Source organism: Aquarana catesbeiana, linkage group LG06, assembly GCF_042186555.1.
Source record: "Aquarana catesbeiana isolate 2022-GZ linkage group LG06, ASM4218655v1, whole genome shotgun sequence".
Taxonomy (NCBI): domain Eukaryota; kingdom Metazoa; phylum Chordata; class Amphibia; order Anura; family Ranidae; genus Aquarana; species Aquarana catesbeiana.
In genome coordinates this window covers 300587483-300608187 of record NC_133329.1, presented here as the reverse complement: position 1 = coordinate 300608187, position 20705 = coordinate 300587483, and the positions used below count along the sequence as shown (strand labels likewise).

Here is a 20705-nt window from a genome sequence, read left to right as displayed (position 1 = left end):
CTCTGCGGCGCCAGCATTGTCAGTGTGGGAGCCCGGCTGTGGCTTCACAGCCAGGCACGCACTGCGCATGCGTGAGCCACGCTGTGACTGGCCGGGCAATCATCTGAGACTTGTTATGGGTCCTAGATGATTGCCGAGAGGAAGGGGGGAGGGGTGATCTTCCTTCCGGCACTGCGGGTGTGCCAGGAGGAAGTGGGAGCTGGAACCCTCTAAAAAGAGGGTTTCCGCCCCCCCCCCCCCCCCCGAAAAAAATGTGGCATGTCAGGGGGTCACCTTCCCTTAAAGTGGAAGTTCCATTTTCGGGTGGAACTCCGCTTTAATGACCGTGAACTTATAGCAAAACTGATCAGCGATATTCATCAAAATATGACCGTTCCCCCACCACCACCACTGCTCATCTGCTCTGTGTTTCCACTGCTTGCCACCCCTTCACATCCCTCCTGCCGCTTTGCTGTGCTTTATCCACACCCCTTTGCTCTTATGTGTCCCCCCCCCAGCACCAACCCCTGCAGCACTGTAGATTCCGCCAAACCAGCACCAACCCTCTTGCCCCGCAGCACCAATCCTCTTTGGCTCCCCTGCAGCTGCTGGCTTCATGTCCTTCCCCCTCCTACCAGCTTTGGGTGCTGCAGGGCTTCTCCAACCCCCTTGTACTGGCCATCCCTCACCAATTGGCACCCCTCCCTACAGTGCTGCTGGCTGGCTCCCCCTTCTCCCCCTCCGCTGGCTGTAGCTGCTGCTGAGGTGGGAGATCGGTGTCAGGACAGAAGGTGGGGGTTGGGCTGGTAAACATGTCATGCTTACCAAAAAGATAAAGTAAAATGTGGCGCCACCTCGAAGTAAGTATCATGTAAATAATCCTAATGAGTCTAACAATTGAATAAACAATAATAAAAATTGTGAAGCAAAAAATGTAAGAATACACATATATTAAAATCCCACTGGGCTGTGAACACCGAGATTCGGTGCTGCAAAATTCACCCAATGTGCAGGTTAACAAGAGTGACATTTAATACATAAAGACCATATTGAATAACAATAAATGGATAAATTCCTACTGAAAAATGTGCACCAAAAACCTGTGCTGTAGACAAATTGTGCATAGTAGCATATACAGTGCATCCGGAAAGTATTCACGGCGCTTCAATTTTTCAACATTTTTGTTATGTTACAGCCTTATTCCAAAATGGATTAAATTCATTATTTTCCTCAAAATTCTACAAACAATACCCCATAATGACAATGTAAAAGAAGTTTGTTTGAAATCTTTGCAAATTTATTAATAATAAAAAAAAACTAAAAAAATCCCATGTACAAATATTCACAGCCTTTGCTCAATACTTTGTTGAAGCACCTTTGGCACCAATTACAGCCTTAAGTCTTTTTGGGTATGAGGCGACAAGCTTGGCACGCTTATTTTTGGGCAGTTTCTCCCATTCTTCTTTGCAGGATCTCTCAAGCACCATCAGGTTGATGAGGAGCCATCAGGTTGATGCACAGCCATTTTCAGATCTCTCCAGAGATGTTCAATCGGGTTCAAGTCTGGGCTCTGGCTGGGCCACTCAAGGACATTCACAGAGTTGTCCTGTAGCCATTCTTTTGTTATCTTGGTTGTGTGCTTAGGGTCATTGTCCTGTTGGGAGATGAACCTTCACCTCAGTCTGAGGTCCAGAGCGCTCTGGAGCAGGTTTTCATTAAGGATGTTTCTGTACATTGCTGCATTTACCTTTCCCTTGATCTCACAGTCTCCCAGTTCCTGCCGCTGAAAAACATCCCCACAGTATGATGCTGTCACCACCATGCTTCACTGTAGGGATGGAATTGGCCAGGTGATGAGTGGTGCCTGGTTTCCTCCAGACATGACACTTACCATTCAGGCCAAAGAATCTTTGTTTCATCAGACCATATAATTTTGCTTCTCATTGTCTGAGAGTCCTTCAGGTGCCTTTTTGGCAAAGTCCAGGCAGGCTGTCATGTGCCTTTTACTGATGAGTGGCTTCCGTTTGGCCGCTCTACCATACAGGCCTAAATGGTGGAGAGCTGCAGAGATGGTTGTTCTTCTGGAAGGTTCTCCTCTCTCCACACAGAAATGCTGGAGTTCTGTCAGAGTAACCATCAGGTTCTTGGTCACCTCCCTGACTAAGGCCCTTCTCCCCCGATCGCTCAGTTTGCCTGGCAGTTTGCTCTAGGAAGAGTCCTGGTGGTTCCAAACATCTTTCTTTTAATTATGATGGTGGCCATTGTGCTCTTTGGGACCTTCAAGGCTGCAGACATTTTCCTGTACCATTCCCCAGATCTGTGCCTCGATACAATCCTGTCTTGGAGGTCTACAGACAATTCATTGGAATTCATGGCTTGGTTTGTGCTCTGACATGCACTGTTAACTGTGGGACCTTATATAAACAGGTGTGTGCCTTTCCAAATCATGTCCATTCAACTGAATTTACCACAGTTGGACTCCAAAATAGAAACATCTCAAGGATGATAAGTGGAAACAGGATGCACCTGAGCTCAGTTTTGAGTGTCATGGTGTAACAGCTTACCTTGGTTGGAGTCCATAGTGCAGAAATGTATGCTCAAACTTGCAGATACACACAGCCCATGGTAACTAGGTAAAAGGCTACCTGGGCTGTGAATCTGAGCATGGGGGCTTGACAGGGAATTTACCAAAGGATTGTCGAGGTGAAGCCATAGTCAGGGATTCCAGAAGTCAGACTTAACGATGAACAGAGCCAGGGTCAGAAGCCGGGGTCAGTCTTGGAACACTGAAACTTGAAAAGAAGAACGCAGGAAACCAGTAACCTTTGTCAATACAAGAGACAATGAACTGACGCAGCCTGAAGGGTAAGGCAGTGTTTTATACCCAGCTGATTTGATAAACTGCCTCAGCTGAACCAGTGACAGGTGCTAATTGCAAAGCAAGATCCAGAGTATAGCCCGCAGTGCTGCATGCAAGACAAGGCATAGCTGGAAACCAGGCTAAATAATGAGCTGAGGTATGACTCAGAGGTAATACAGCAGGAGCAGCCCACTGAACGTCATGGGTTCAATACCTCCTTGAGCCACTTGGGGTGTGACCACGCCTGGCTGTTTGCATGGCATGGTAGGAACTGTGACACATGGCAAAGGCTGTGAATACTTATGTACATGGGATTTTTTAAATTTCTTTTTTTTTTTTTTAGTACATTTGCAAAGAGTTCAAACAAACTTCTTTCACGTTGTCATGGGGTATTGCTTGTAAAATTTTGAGGAAAGTAATGAATTTAATCCTATTTTGGAATAAGGCTGTAACATAACAAAATGTGGAAAAAGTGAAGAGCTGTGAATACTTTCCTGGATGCATTGTAAGGTAAATAGATTTCCTAATCATTGAATAAGTGTTCATAAATCAATTCAATTCAATGCTACAACTTCTTGTGCAGTGTGTTTACCCTCCCATGTACCGTCCACACAATCCAATACTGTGCACTCTAGCAGCTCACCTCAAAGAAAGACCATAAAGGTCTGACAGCACTTGATGATAACTTAATTCTCCACAGGGAATCACTCTGAAGTAGGCTCTCCTTTCCTCTGATTAGCAGTGACCATATACAATAAGAAGAGTCACCATAGTGAAGTATTTCCACACAGCATTTTATTAAAACATAGTAACTTACATTAAAATAAGCAATGTTCCACGTATAACAATCTCCATAAAGAGTGGGATAACTGAGCTTCCGGTCTCAGCCACGACGGGAAGTGACGTCACCTGGCTCCTCCCGACATCACAGAGCACATGACTTTCTCAGGGCCGGAGTCGGGGTGATTGCTGCCAGGATTTAATGTGGTATGGTTGCCATAGTAACATTATGGTGGCCATTTTAAAAAGTCACTCCTATAAGTAAAGCTGGATGATCCCAATATCAACAGCCTGCATAGACATAGTGTATCTAAACACTATGCAGAGTGCTACAATAGAGACTCATTATCCCTTTTGTTTTGGGGTATAGTGAAATATAGACCCAATTGGAGAGGTAGCAATAAAGTGATATAATTGAGTCAATCTGAATCTCGATGGATTTTTGAATTACAAACTTTAGAACCTTTAGGCCATAATGTTGAATTTGATCTTAATTGCTTCATTTCAGAATTTTAATTATTATTTGTGTTCCGCAATTACCTTTCTTCATTTGGTTTTAGATCATGGATGATTGCTATTGTCATCCCAATATTCCAATATACCCCGACTTTATTCTCACTTTTTTGAGTTATCTTTTTTTTAACCATTAAGGGTCGTTTATTTGGAGATATTCTTATTTGTGAGTTTTTTATCTAATTGTAATTGTTTTCTATATATTATTTTTTTGGGGCACCCTGATAATTATTAACAATTATTATTATTATTATTATTACATTGTTTAGCGTTATGGCTAAATTACAATCTACCCTATATTATTACACCATTTTAAATACCGTCTAATATTTTATGTTGCCCTTTATTTATTTTAATATATTACTCTGTTAGAACAGCCATTTATATTATTCATTCCGAGTAATACATTTTAGTGTTCATCTGCTAAGTATTGTTCTATGTATTGTTTAACATCATGTCAAAAAGATGTTTAAAATTGCCACAGTTGATGTTACCATAACAATTTAAACCACATAGACTGCATCAGTATTTGTTAAACTATATATGTGGGCTGTTGATATTGGGATCATCCAGCTTTACTTATAGGAATTACTTTTTAAATTGGCCACCAATATTGCATTTAACCCCAGCAGCGATCACCCGACTCCAGCCCCGAATAAGTCACGCGATCTGTGACGCAACCCATCAGTAGGAGTCGGGTCACACCACTTCTGGCCAGGGCCAAGACTTGAAGCTCAGTTGCTCTTACTCTTTCTGGAGATTGTTATATGTGGAACATTACTTATTTTAATGAAAGTTACTAGGTTTTAATAAAATGCTGTGTGGAAATATTTCACTATGGTGACTCTTCTCATTGTATATGGTCACTGCTAATCAGAAGAAAGGAGAGCCTACTTCAGAGTGATTCCCTGTGGAAGATTAAGTTATCATCAAGCATTCTCAGACCTTTATGGTCCTTTTTTAAGGTGAGCTGCTAGAGTGCACAGTATTGGATTGTGGACGGCACATGGGAGTGTAATCACACTGCACAAGAAGTTGTAACATTGCACCTTTTCCACCACTGGACTTTATTTCACTAATTATGTGTGGATACTTGTGTGAATTGATTTATGCATACTTAATTGCTTATTAAGAAATCTATTTACATTATGTTGTACTATGTACATTTAATCTACAGCACAGGTTTTTGGTGCACATTTTCGGTAGGAATTTATCCAGTTATTTTTATTCAATATGTTTTTTTATGTATTACGTGTCACTTTTGTTAACATGCACATTGGATGAATTGCTCTCAGTTTTCACAGGCCAGTAGGGTTTTATATTGTGTATTTTTATATTTTATTTTTTGCTTCACAATTTTTATTATTTATTATTATTTTACTTTATCTTTTTTATATCACTTGTGGGGACACATTTTAATGTTGACAGCTACCTTGTGACTTTTTAGATTTTTATTTTATTACGTTTTTACAATCGCTGCTGCGAAAAAGTGCTTGATCCTTTTCATTTCATGCTTACCAGCCCCTTCCTAAATAAACACAGTGAGCGATCTGTGCCGATCACTCCTATGTATATTCATCACAGAAGCATAGTGAACTGTGTTTATTAGGCTGTGTGGAGAGCTGCTGACTGTGCAGAGAGCTGTAAATAGCTGTTGCCACCGGTGACCTGTCATTATAGTGAATGGCGGCTGCACAAAACCGCTGAGAACCGCAGCAGAAATCAAAAACTTCTGTTTCTACAATTCACACTGACCTGTGTGAATGTAGCATTATGTTTCAGTTTGTGAATGAATAGGAGCCTCTGTATAGAACACTTTGTATTCATTCATTGAGTCCTCATTCCCTCTCTCTGCAGCCACACCAGAGAAAGGAAATGAGGAAATTATGTTCTCAGTCTTTCTTCTCAAAAAAGAGACATCAAAGATGCCCCCCCCGCAGAAAAAAGTAAAGAAGGATTAAAAATATAATTGTAAATTAAAAAAAAAAAAAAAAAAAAAAAAAGCTTAGTAAGGTCTCGTTCACATGGGGGCATACTTCAACATATGTCTGTGTGAAGCGGTGTTTACCTGCAGTGTTGCATAGGTGTTCCTTGCACATCCGTGCAGGCAGTCCTATTGATGTCAATTAGGAACACACGGCCCACCATGGGTGAAACTTTAGTAGGCCCTAAATGAAAGAGGTCTTAGTAAGAAACAAATTTAGCAAATTATGTTGTGTTTATGTGCGCTAATAATGATTTTAGTGTGTTTTTAGTTAAAATAGTGATTTGATAAACATTTGCACAGTCATAGAGGGGCCTAAACAATCAGTAGCACTTTTACTTTATTACTCTACTGGTCATGTGCTTTTAGAAAATGTATAATTTGGAGGGTCTTTTACAAACCCTGAAAGCTGTGAGTGAAAAATTATAACCTGCAGATTTTTAGACTAAATAGCTTAAATTGTTTTATTACAGATTAGAAAACCTTCACATTTCACAAAAAGGCGCAATTTAAAATGTGCAAATATTTGTTATTTACCTTAATACGGTTTTAGCTTTTATATTTAGTAGTAGAAGAATTTAGCAGGAATTTTGTAAGTTTTGATAGTTTGTGTCCGCTAATAATGATTGTAGTTTATTTTTAGTGAAAAATATTGCTTTGACAAACATTTCCACAAATATCATGGGGCCTAAAAAATCTTTAGCACATATTTATTTTACTGGTCCTATGTTTTCAGAAAATATATGGTGGGGGGGGTCTTTACCAAACTCTAAAAGTCGTAAGTGAAAAAGAATAAGAGAATGGACAAATTGCAAAAATGGCTGGGGCACCTGAGTAGTAGTATGGGTTGATGTCACAAGCTCTTACCGACGCATTTCGTCACTGCCCACGTGACTTTATCAAGAGGTGATAAAGTCACGTGGGCAGTGGCGAATTGCGTCGGACAGAGCTTGTGACGTCATCGCATACTACTAGGAAGTATACAGTCACCCACGAGGGAAGCAGGGCCGAGGACTTGCAGATGTTTAATTGACCCTAGGGGCTCAATCCCCATTGTACAGAAGGAATCACCTGCATTCACCAGGGCTAGTGCATTCATAAATGTGAGTGGAATTTTTACCTTACAAATCAAAATAGGGTTTACAGTTTTACACTATGTCAGTTTCCTCTTTACCCTTCTGTTACCATTGCATATGAGGGATAGTGCATAAGAAAATATGAGTCCATCCATTGAAGCCTACAGACCACCAGATTTATACTACTAAGGGGAAGGTGCAACTAGACCCCATTAGGGTCATCCCGGGAAGTGAGCACATTTAGTGACTGGTGGAGAGCACATCGGTGCACATACAAGTTCACTATTATTATTGATTATCCACGATTGGACACGTTAAGGATTGCACGATTTTACAGATGAATGCACATTACAAATGGACTGGATGAATTATGATATAAAGTTTTTTGCTTGAGTATGTATTTTTGTGAACACTATTAGTTTGAGTATATATGTTTTTTTAGCGTGTCTTTTGTTTAGATAATTTAGACTCCAGTAGGGGTCACTATTATCACTGCATTGTATATATTGAGGCACATAGATTTTGGGCTTTCCCACTGGTGAGGAAGCGCTTCACTTTGGATCTTAGTTAATTGATAGTTAGATGTTGAAAGTAGACATCTCAGTAACGCTACAAGTCTGCATGAATAAATTCGGAATTTGTCACTATATTATATATAGCAACAGTATAATTTATAAAAGTGATATATTTTACTATTAAAAACCAAGTACCTTTGTCTAGGCTGAGGTTTCATGTCATCAGTGTGCTGCAGACAGGGGAAACATTTACAGCATTGTAACTCTAGTAAATCACAAAATGAGAGGCTGCAGCAGGGTCTGATCTGTGACAGGCATTCGTGAATGAAACCTAAACAAAGATAGCATCAACAATGAACAGTAAATGAAGGCATTGTAATGGTGGAGTACTCTGAGCTCTATGAGAGGTCATAAACACCTGTAAGGGCTTATTCACACTAGCAGCTAAGTTTACCATGCCTATGAAGAGCCATCTGTGGTGGATTAAGTCCCAGCAGAAGTTTGCAGGCAGTCAGGTGCCACCTCCTAAATGCCTGTTTGTTTCCCATTGGCTATAGAATTAGGTCACTGCCTGCTGTCAATCACAAGGGGAAATTGGACCTGATGGACAGCTAGTCCCTCCGTTTCCCCTTCGGGCTCCAGCCACTATCAGCACCACTGGTTATTAGGAGGCTGTCCGCTGTGAAGCAAACAGCATCATTAACAGTAACAGGAGGGGAGAGAGTAGCAGTTGCAAACATGCTGCTTTGCTACACAGTTTACAGAGACAGACACTCTGCCTATCTCTGTACACCAACTTAGAGCTGGCAGCAGTACAAGGTAAGAAAGGTGAACTGTGATGTAAGGAATTGTGGGGGACTCTTGACTTCTGATTGGGGGGGTATTTTTACATCTGATGTAAGGGGGGGAAACTCTGCACATCTAGTCTTATAGATACAACCAGCTCTTTGATGGCAACCATATGCTGTGTGGCCCACGATGAAATTGATTTTGACACCCCTGGCTTACAGTAATTAGGCGGTGAATGTGGAACCGCTCAGAACTCAGAATGTATGGTCAGTTGCAGACATTTTGGTAGATGCTGGGAAATCTGAGCAATTGGTTAATCAGTTTTTCCTATTTCTCTGCAAGCCGTGATTACTAAACCTAATGTCGTGGCAAGGTGGTCCTGGCGGCGGTACCCGACACGTTTCAAGGACAGCAGATCTTGCATCTTACAAGATCTAACTATTTGTCAACTGCCATGGGAGAATATGAAACCAAACACCATATTAGTCTAAAAAAAACACTCCATAAAATTCTCATTTAAAATCTACTCTTTCTACTATTCTATGATCAGGCCTTTATTCTGTAACGAACCGCTTGTGTAAAGATATCATTATTCCTATGATAGATGGAGGAAACTACCACTTTTGTCTGTGATACGAGCAAGGCCCCTTGGGAGGAGCATTCATTCAAATGTTTCCCCTCCATATAGTCCCCTGTCACACTTCGTCATACATTGTGCCCGCCAGTATTTCACAAGGACAGATATCATTAGCACGCCTCTGCTGGGAGGTGCTTTTGATCTACAATTAAGTAATGAAGTGTGACAAGCACAGCTAGTATAAGGGAACAGACGGATCCCAACGGGAATATCAGGGCTCCAGGCAGGGAGCTGCAAGCCACCAAGTCACTGGAGAAGTGACAAAATCCACAATTAGAACAAATCAAATCCCTGAGAGGTGCAGGCCTTGATTGAGCAGCGAGATGAAAAAGAAGAATATTCATTGTAATGTATATTGTGACCTTGAGTGCTGCAATGTTATTAAAAGTCCATTTTCTTAGGAATCCTGAGAGCACCAAGGCAGATCGTGAATTGAGAAGTGACTTTTTCATAGTCAGAGATACATATACTTCATTTCTTTGTGACATTTTTAACTGATTGCGATATCATATGGAGTACGTTCTGTAAAATCATTTTCTTTTTATTACTGGATTATGTGAGCTAACTAAGGGGGGAACCTCTGGGGTAATCAAGGATGGAGAAAGATCTGGGGGTCCTAGTAGATGACAGATTGAACAATAGCATGCAATGTCAAGCTGCAGCTACCAAAGCCGGCAGAATATTAGCATGCATAAAAAAAGAAATATACTCCAGAGATAAAACTATAATCCTGCCACTTTATAAAACTCTGGTCTGGCCACATCTGGAGTATTCCATCCAGTTCTGGTCACCAGTCCTCACAAGGGATGTGCTGGAACTGGACAGAGTCCTAAGAAGGGCAGCCAAACTAATAACGGGACTGGATGACGCCCTTTTTACAAGGAACATCTGCAAACACTAAATCTATCGCCCCTGGAGAAATGACGCTTGAGGAGATTTGATAGCGATTTACAAATACCTCAATGGAGATCCAAGCAAAGGAAAAAACTATTCAGTCTCAGGGAGTGTAAGAGGATACGGGGACACAATGAGAATGGAGGAGGAGCGGTTTAACCTTAAACTGCGCAGGGGGTTTTTCACTGTCAGGGCAATAAGGATGAGGAACTCTCTTCCACAATTGGGGGTGGCTGCGGGGAGTATGGATATTTTTAAGAGACTCTTGGATGTGCATTTTAGTGAACACAACATACAGGCATATATGGGAAATAATTATAGACACTGACACACGTACACCTACACAGGTTGAACTGGATGGACTATTGTCTTTATTCAACCTTGCCTACTATGTAACTATGTATGTAAAATAGGTGAGATATTTGCCGATTTATTGTGAACACGGATTTTCACCTTTTAAGCACCTCTATCACAAATGCTGTCGTCTGATAATTGTATGCGATTAATTCACGTAATGGTAGTATTCAGTATGGATGAGGGGGAAATGTTACCAAACTTGATTTTACTGTTAATTGTAATAATAATTGTAATGTTTAGGCCAGCCATACGCAGAGCAAATTTCTTTCCTGCAACTACGGGTTGCAGGAAAGAAATTTGCACGATCACCCCATCAGTGCAGACAGCACTGACAAGGGAATCCCTCCCAGCGGGTGGGGGAAGATGTCTCCGTCGGGAGAAGACGGTGAATATTGATAGCGGCTTTAGCAGTCGTTAGCAATAATCACAAGTTAATCCAGCAGGCTGGTTCTACCCAATCTGATCAATTGATCAACTTGGTACATTAAGCCTGCCCATACACGGTTTGAATCTCGCCCGGTTTCTGCTGAACCGACTGAGATTTGAACCATTTATGGCTGGCCTTACAGTCAATGTGGGACACGGCTGTGTGACAGACCCTGTTGCTCTGTGATTTGACTATGTTTATAAGATCCCTTTCACACTGAGGTGCTTGAAAACTGCCCATAAAATGTTGGGCATTTTTGTGGCGCTTTTGCGGTGCTTTTGAGGCATTAGCGGTGCACTTTTTTTAAGGTCACGTGACTCAAAAGAACCATTTTCAGTTGCCTTTGAAGCGATTTTTGTGGACTTTTTGGGCGCTTTTGAAGCGCTTCCCATTCATTTCAATGGACAGGGGCATTTTTTTAGGTGATTTTTAAGGGCTCCAAACATGTTCCAAAGATGCCCTGCCAGCACACCACCCCAGTATGAAAGCATCCATTAAAATTAATGAGAAGCAGTTTTCAAGAGCTGTTTTTGTGCAAACGCGCCTGAAAAGCACCTCAAAGGGGTCTAAATAGTCATGTCAAGCTTATCCCTGTTTGACATGGCTTTGTTGTTAAACAAATCCATGTTGTACACTGTCATTGTGCAACCTACTGATAAACAAAGCCATGTGGTCACCATATCAGTACTGACTTGGTGATCAATAGTTTTTTTGACCGCTGCCACTGTATTTTTTTCTAGGTGCACCCAATATGCACCGAAAAAGAACGTCATTTAAAGCCCATTGCACCTTATCCAGCAAAGGCAACAGAAGGTTTGAAACATACTATAACACCGATAGGAGAGCTTTCAAGAATGATTTTATTACCATGAACCCCAAGAGAATTGTGCTTAGAGAGTATGAAAAGCAGCTGATCCCTCAATCAACACAAATTGACAAATATACCTAAACACAAGTGCAGTGCTAAAAAAGATTCAATTAAATAGTTCTAAAGCAGTGGTTCTCAACCTTACCTTAGTGCCGTGACCCCTTGATAAAATTTCCCAAGTTGTGGGGACCCCTAACAGTGAAATTATTTTCATAGCGTGGGTTGTCAGCACCCAATGCAAGACAAGCCATTTGCGCCCCTAATGGACATTTAGCGCTCCCTGTGTCTCTTCCATTCGTACAATATTGAAACCCCTTATGGTACATTTTAGGATATACCACTCTCTTTGTTCTCCTTTCTTTCTCTATCCTAATTTCTTGTTTTTTCCCCATCCCTCTCTCTAGCCATCTTTCTTGTTCTTTTTATTATTTTTTCTCTCCTTTTTTCTTTGTTCCTCCCCCTCTTTTCCTCTCCCTTCCATGCATTCTCTATTTTTATTCCTTCTCTTACTACTTGGTGGGAATGGGATGAGTGGCATTGCTGGCAAGTAGTTGGGATAAGTGGCAGTGCTGGCGGGGAGTTCGGATGCGTGGCAATGCTGGGGGGAGTTCTGATCAGCCAACTTAGGTGCTCTTGATCCAGCTCATCTGCTGATCTGAGAACTGTAGTGGGGACTAATGGCAACTATAATCACAGGTAGCGTTACTCACTGTGTCTTCGACTTTGTGGTGTCTTGTAACAGTGACACCTATGCCAAAATCAGGAGATACGGTCTCCTCCAGCCCCTCCCACTTCACATTCCTCACCAGTCAGCTGACCTCTAGTCTCTGTCCCCCAGCCATGCTGTTAAATGAATGTGCGGCTGCGAAGAGGCTGAATGGGCAGCCACGGGCTCCAGGAACAGCCAAGCTGGGCAGCCACAGGCTCCAGGGACAGCCCTGCTGGACGGCCGCAAAAAGGCTGGGAGAGCGGTGAGGGCTTCAGGAACAGCCCAGGATTCGGTGACCCCTGGCAAATCATCATTGTCCCGACCCCCAGGTTGAGAACCACTGTTCTAAAGTCTCTACATGAAGGTAAAAAAAAAACCTTCTTTGTGCAGCAGCTTTCCCAGCCCCCCATCGTGATCCAGCGATGTGCAGGAGAGCCCTGGTTCACCGGGGACTCTCCCTCCTCACTGGTTGAGAAAGTAGCAGGAGCCATTGGCTCCCACTGCTGTCAATCACAGCCAGTGAGCCAATGAGAAGAGAGAGGGGGTGTGGCTGAGCCCCGACTCTGTGTGTGAATGGACATGCAGAGTCATGGCTCAGGAGCGAGCCTACTTGGGTGCCCCCATTGCAAGCTGCTTGCTCTAGGGGCACACAACAGGATGGAGGAGCCAGGAGTGCTGGTGGGGGACCTGAGAAGAGGAGAATTGGGGCTGCTCTGTGCAAAACTGCTGCACAGAGCAGGTACGTATAACATGTTTGTTATTTTTAAAATGTAAAAAAAAATCTTTAATATCACTTTAAGTTTGAATATATTATCCTTTGTGAAACATGACACTGCTGTGATCCACCACCATGTACCACATAAATATGCTTCCAAGAACAAATGCACTCTTCTATTCCCCCGGACGACAAAACACATAGGGTGGAGCCAATGCTCGTTAAGACATTACGTACAGTGACCTGGCTGACTCCTGGGACCATTCGTACATACTAAGCACTTATTTGATTTTATATTGTGAGAATTTCGTACATTTTAAATAAAGTTTCAATACTGTTTTACACTCTGAGGCTTTTTTCTCATGCTATAGCTGAATAATCTGACTGCCATGAGTGTGTAATCTGGTTGGAGGTGGAAGTGCATGGTATTCCAGAGAGATACAAACCTGAGGTTTCGGCTGTCATAAGCGTATAATCTGGAGTGGAGGAGAAAGTGCACCGCATCCCAGATGGTGACCACTGAGATCTACAAGTGCATTTTGACCCTTTTCTTAATCTGAAAGAGTAAATTTGCTCAGCTAAGCATATCTGTGAGGCAAACGGTGGTGGATCCCAGCTGTGTCATATTTCACAAAGGATTATATATTCAAGTTTAAATAAAGATTTCATTTAATCTTTTGGGACTGCCACTTATTATTGTATACATTTGCCTGGTTGCTGATTGTTGCACATGTTTTTTTTTAGTTTCATTTCCCTTAAAAGAAAATATTTTTTAGTGCTGCACTTTTGTTTATGCATTTTATCTCCATGGTTTATAGTTCGTTCTAACCACTGTCACATACATTTTTGCTCATCAGTTTAGGCTGCTTGTAAATGGAGAACTGAGAAAAACATCAATAAAGACATGTGGAATTGAAAAGAAATTAATGTAATATTACTATCATAACACATAATAATGGCATGCAGTTATCACAATACAATATTGTTCAAAACAGCATCCCTTTTAAAACAAAATAATGGCAGTTGCTGCTGCTGTCTTTTGTAATATGATTGTGCTTTGCTAATCAAGATTTAACATCCATGCTCCTAATATATCCGTGGATCCCAGTGTCAGATTATAGACACACATAGCCAGCTTCAATAAAATGTTGTAAACCAGAGTCTCTAATTTGCAAGTACCAATATTCACCAAGGAAGACTATTTTCTGATTCCTGAATATGTTTAGCAAATAAATCACCTGTCACTAGGCATGTTTACTAAGTGCTACATGACAGCTTAAAGCTGAATTATAGGCAGATATACAAATAAATGCAGTTTATTTACAGTATATATATATATTTTTTTATAATGCAAGCATCGTAAGAACTTTGCAAGCCTCTTGCAGTTACCGTAAGAGCGTGCTGACAAAACGCGTTGGTTTAGTCGAGTGTGATACGTCACTTCTGCCCTCATTGGAACGCTGGTGAAGCGCAAGCGGTGTCCCTGCTTCCTGCATTGAATGCTTGCTTTTACGTTGCTTATTGCGATGGAACTTAATACTTTTTTAATAAAATCGTGACAAACTTCACTATGGGAGCCTTATTTTCATCACCCCACAGATGTTTGGAGATTTGGTGGCATGATCCAAGTTCACTGGAATATTATTACCTTTCTGTGCATATGACTACCTAAAGGGTGTCATGTTGGTCTGGCGAGTAGGATGTGTGACAGGTGTTGGTGGAGGAAGATTCACAGTCACTCCTACATGGCTATACCAGCACAAATTATTTTTCTGCAAAGTTTTATCTCTTTGGACATTGCACTTTATGGATATTGCACTCGATATTGGACACTTTAATATATTGGCTATTTATGCACTTGCACTATATATATGATTCAATATTTGTATTGTATAATTAATGGCAAATGTCACTTACTGGTGACACCAAGTGATTTTGTTTGATATTGCATTGATATTCCTCCAATCTTCTCCAACACTACAAAGGCATTCTGGTAGGTTAATTGGCCCTACTGTAGTCTGTGTATGTATGAATGTGAGTTAGGGTCCTTACATTGTAAGCTCCTTGAAGGTTAGGGACTGATGTGAATGTACAATATATGTAAAGCGCTGTGTAAATTGATGGCGCTATATAAGTAGCTGTAATAAATAAATTATGTAAAAAGCATTGGTTTGCAGTAAGGTGAGTTGGCATTTTAAGTGTTAAAGCAGGCGAGGAGGCAACATATAGTCATTGCCTGTCAAACACCCTCTGAAAAGAGATCCATCACTGATTGCTTTTAAGAGGAAGGACATTATAGCTGTATATATGAACAAGCCCTTACTTAACTGCAGCAAAGAAAAGTAAGGTCTACTTTCCTGCCAGACATGTTGTGCTATGTAATTCTCAGAACAGGATGGACAGAAATACAAATCCTTTAGTAGGAAAAAAGAGGTCCACATTTATGTTTCATCCGTGTCATACCATGTTTTTCGGGAGTTCAAATTTAAAGTGGAACTCCAGTCAAATCTTTGGCTATTAGACTAGGTTAAGATTTGCCCTGCATAGGCAAAGCATGAGTTTACTATAAGGCAGCTGTTAAACAACTAACTGTAAATAATTGTATTATCTATATATATACAGTGTTAAAAAAATTAATAGTGGGGGGCGTGGCTTGGCCGCAGGAGAAGATGGCCGCATAATCCCCGAGCTCTGCTCCTTTACGCCCGACGTCCGGCCTCTCCAGCCAGCCCAACGACATCCTCTGCCCTCCAGACAGGAGGGGAACACTCGGGCCACCCGCCGGACCGCAAGAGATCCCAGGCTAAGGGATCTCACCATCTGCAGAACTTTTTCATGCAGCTCCTGCAGCACACTGACCAAGATGGTGCCAGCCAGGAACGAGGAGACCCGGAGCGGCTGCCCGACCAGCCAGCAATATCTGAACTCTCCTCCGTCAACATGGAGGAACCAGAATCCCCTCTCCAAGAGCCAGTACCCTCACCAGGAGAGAGGTAAGCGCTCTGCTGACTCCCTAGACCTGTATCTTACTAAACAGCCCCCAGTGAAGACGCACACTGGAGCTGGGACTTGTAGTTCCACAGCATGCTCACCAGATACACAGTCACTGGCTGCATTTCCCACTACTGACAACCCAGCCTCTGAGCACTCCCTCAAAGCCATGTTGCTTACCCTGCAGGCACATCTCCAATGTGGGCTTAGCATATCTATTAACCAGCTACATGACAAAGTCAATTCCCTGGAAGAACGCACTGATCACATTGAACGACACCTCTGTGACGCTACCAAAGCTCACAATGCCATAGTGGACATGCAGTATGATCAGGCTGCGACCATACACATGCTCCACCTAAAAGTTGCAGATTTGGAGGACCACTCCAGGCGGAATAATGTTAAAGTAAGGGGGGTCCCTGAATCTCTTCACACCTCTGAGAATGTACCTTACCTACACCAATGGTTCCGCAAACTAATCCCATCGCTTACCACAAATGATATGCTCATCGATCGAGCACACAGGATCCACAAACCACAATACCTACCAGCATCTCTCTCCCACACTAAAGATAACATCATGAGAGTGGCGAGATCTCTACGCTCCCTACCAGCACCTTTTGCCAAGATTTTACGGTATAATGACATCTTGGCAGCCACATCCCAAGTCCGCAAGTCTTTTGCTCCAGTCACCTCTCTCCTGATCGAGCATAAAATCACCTATATATGGGGCTACCCCACCAAGCTACTGGTGACTCACCAAAATCAACAAGTTCCCATCATGACCCCTAAAGATGGGCTCAAGAAGCTACATAATTGGGGCATTATCTCACACATGCCTCCACCTACTCCGAAACCCAACCCTTCTTCCGAAATCTCCAGCCCCTGGGAATCTTGCATCCCACTGTAATGTCAGCATGCCCTACTACTCATTACCCCTCCTGTAGGAGGCGCACACCTCAGGCTGGAACTGACTTTAGCATATTCTTGTAGCAGTGGAGGAGTAGTTGCTCCGTTGTTTCTCTTTTTCCACGCTCCACTGTTGTTGTGTGCTAAGCACACTCATTTTTTTCTACACCTGTGCTCCTGGTTATCAACATTAACTTTTATCATTAACCTCATTGTCTGTTTCTTTTTTGCATTAAATTGTTATCGCTATTGTAAATCTGTGCGTAGTTCTTATTACCCCAGAGACCTCCGCCCAGATCATACTCAGTTCCTTTGTATTGCTGTACCACTTGTGTCCTCTCCCCTCCTCCCTGTTCCTATTTGAGTAGGGGGAATCCCCTAATCAGTACCATATAAGCATCCTCAGTGTCTATCCCAAATGTCCCTCAAAATTGTCTCCCTGAACGCCAAGGGTCTTAACAGTCCCTTTAAGCGCTCACTACTATGGCATGAGGCCATATCGCAAAAAGCAGATATCCTTTGTGTACAGGAGACACACTTTTCAGAAAAAAAAAATCACCTCAATGTTCCCACAATGCTTTTCTGCATTGCTTTCATGCACAAGCTGAAAAAAAATAAAAAATAAGTGGATCATGATAGCAGCAGTTCGCTTCTGTTTTTTTCTCCCTCTCCCACGTTGAGCAAGACCCCACAGGTAGATATCTGATATTATCTGCCTCATTTGTCAACATCTATGCCCCCAACACTCACCAGAGGCCTTTCTATAAAACCCATCTACAAAAAATACAGCACTATCCCAGAGACCAAACTGTGCTCTGCGGTGACTTTAACGAAGTCATAGATCCCCAACTTGATTCCCCAAATCTTAAGAGCAAGAAATCCACAACTCTCTCCTCCCTGATATCCCTTGAAGATCATACACCCAATGTTCCTACTCCAGGATACACCTGTTTCTGACCTCCAAGGTCCTTTTACAAATACCACCCTGTGGTCACCCATATCCTAATTGCTGCTCGACTCTCCATCACCCGCCTCTGGAAACAACCATCTGCACAGACTCTAGGTATGACTATTGACATACTTAATGACCATATGTGCATGGAATACCTCTTCGCTAAAACTTTTCTCAACACAAATTTCAGGACCAATGGCAATATTGGCAATCGGACCCCAGAGCAGCATCTTGCTCCTAACTCTCATACAATCCACTGCACATGTCAGGTCCTTCTATTTAACATTGACTCTCTTGAAATATACATCTTATCCTCTCCTTCCCCAGGACCCAGTCGAGCCATCTGGGAATGATTCATCCAATAACACCATATTGATACACGCTCCTTCATTTGAACCTGCTTTCCCTGCTCCCCCTCCCCTTTTTTTTGTACCCCCCCATGACACTCCCTTCCCCCCTCCTTCAAAATGTGTAATTCTGCATTTTATACTCATTCATTCTGTATTCACATTATTTCACATTGCTCTGTTTACTACTCAGTTGTTTTCATTTCTGTAACGATATTGGAGCGGTTCTTCCCCGCTCTAGATGACAATATGTCTTCTCTTTGTGAATTGTTTACCATTTTCTCATCTATTTCAATAAAAATATTTGAAAAAAAAAATTTAAATTAGTTATAAATAATTTTATCAAATTGTGCAAATGTTTTAAAGCCCAACTTGAAAATTCTCCCTTGCAATGAGGCTGCATCTGCACTGCAAGGGTTAACTGCTCATTTAGGTGTAGGAGGCATAGAAAAGAAGATTTACTTACACGATCATCTGATCCTCTACTCCTTTGCAGTGCTAGACCCATCCCTGCAGTGTGTTCTTCCCCATGCTCCCGAGGTCTGAGGTCTTGGTGTCATCAAGTTCGAGTCAGAGTCCATAGCCCTGCACTGAATATGAGGACACCAAAAGAAAGTCCACTGCCAGAGCATGAGGGTCAGAGGATTGGGTAAGTTAAAAATGATTTTACCCCCCCCCTATAAATGAGCAGTTAATCCTTGCAGCCCCACTGTAAGGGAGAAGTTTCACATTTTCCCAGTGTTGGGCTTTAAGGTGATTGTAAAGAATAAGAAAAACATTTTTTTTTTTTAAATAACAAACATGTTACACTTACCTGCTCTGTGCAGTAGTATTGCACAGATCAGCTCGAGCCTCCCCTTTTGGTGTCCCCCACTGACACTTTTGGCTCCTCCTCTTCTTCATATGCTACCATATGAAGCCACTTCCTATGGGGGTGCACGTGCAGGCTCACTCCCAAGACTGGCTGTGTGTGTCCATAGACTCACACAGAGTGGCTCAGCTCGGCTCTCTGCTCCCTGCCTACAGGATTTGATTAACAGCAAGAGGAGCCAATGGCTCCCACTGCTGCCTCTCTGTCCTGTGAATGCAGTGATAGAGAGGAGAGAGCCACTACAGACAGGCACAGCACTGGATAGGGTAGGTGGGATGCAGCATGTTGCGGCAACAATAATTCACAGTCGGGTACAGTGAAGAACTTGTATTAAAATGGTAAAGCAACAGTTCACACCAAATCCTGTGTGGAAGGCTGCCGAATCGGGTGCACTTATGGTTTCCAGTAATGTGAAGAGTGCAGGTAGCAGCCGGACTGACAGCATCTGTTAAGAGAGCAGAATGTGGCCTGGCCATCTTGTGCTCAAAGGGGATAAACTCGAAAGGAGATGTGTCCCTACGCTTTTCCTCCTCTTCAGAAACATTTGCCTTACCATTAGTATTGTCCCTACTCTGCTACTCTATTTTACTCGCAATGAAGTACACCAAGCCTGGGAGCCAGGGCCTTAAAAAGGCTCTTCCTGACCCAAGATGGCTGCTAGGGTCACATGGGGTTGCAGTGCCCAATAGAATAGCTTCCCCAGTGACCCTGCAACCCATAGAGGAACTCTGTTCCTCTTGACTTTCTCTCCAACAACAGTGCCGCTGAGGAAGAGCACCACCTACAGTGGATAAGAAAGACTGCACAGTGAGGACAGGTAACTAAAAGGAGGGGGGGGGGTGATACAAATACTGGGGCATTATTACTTAATGCAGGTAATGCATTAGGGTAAAAAATGTCCTGGCTTTGGAACCACTTTAGATGTCCGTTATTGTTGTATGCATTATAATGGAGTTCAGAGCAGCATTTAATTCCTGGGGATAAAGAGGTATTACCTAACCTAGAAAATATGTTATTTAGCAAAAGTTGCCAATGTTTACTTACCCTGCCTTCTCATAGACTGAGAACAATGTAGGGCAACATATTCTGAAAGTGGGAAAGAGTTTTGGAATCGGGACGAGTGGAGTATCTCCTTGCGAGTTCAGACAGGCAGTGGAAATCGCTGCCAAGGGAGGCGGATTCACTAGATGAATTTAAAAGTGGGTTACATGCATTATTTACAAGAAATAGTTCTGAGGCTGTTAATTACTAAATCATATAATTCACATAATTTCTATAGGAAAATAATCTCCCTGCTATTAAAATGTTGAAAATGTATGACCCTTATTTCCATGATGCAGACTGAGAAAGGCATTTTATATAGCACCATTCTGGGAATAACAGTAAAAAAAGCCTAATCCATGATCTAGCTGTTCATACTTTTCTCCTGCTGTGCTCGTCACTGGGTACCCTGTTGTCAGTGACTGCAGGAAGAAGCACAGTGACAGCAGTCGTTGCTCTCATTCTTTCAGTCTGTGTGGTCTTAGTACTTT

At 42.3% G+C, this 20705-nt stretch overlaps 1 protein-coding gene across 2 annotated transcripts in view; it reads left to right on the top strand.

Annotated features, from left to right (window-relative positions):
• Nucleotides 1–20705, top strand: part of ERBB4 (erb-b2 receptor tyrosine kinase 4) — a 1370802-nt gene that overhangs the window by 966565 nt on the left and 383532 nt on the right. The window lies entirely within an intron of this gene.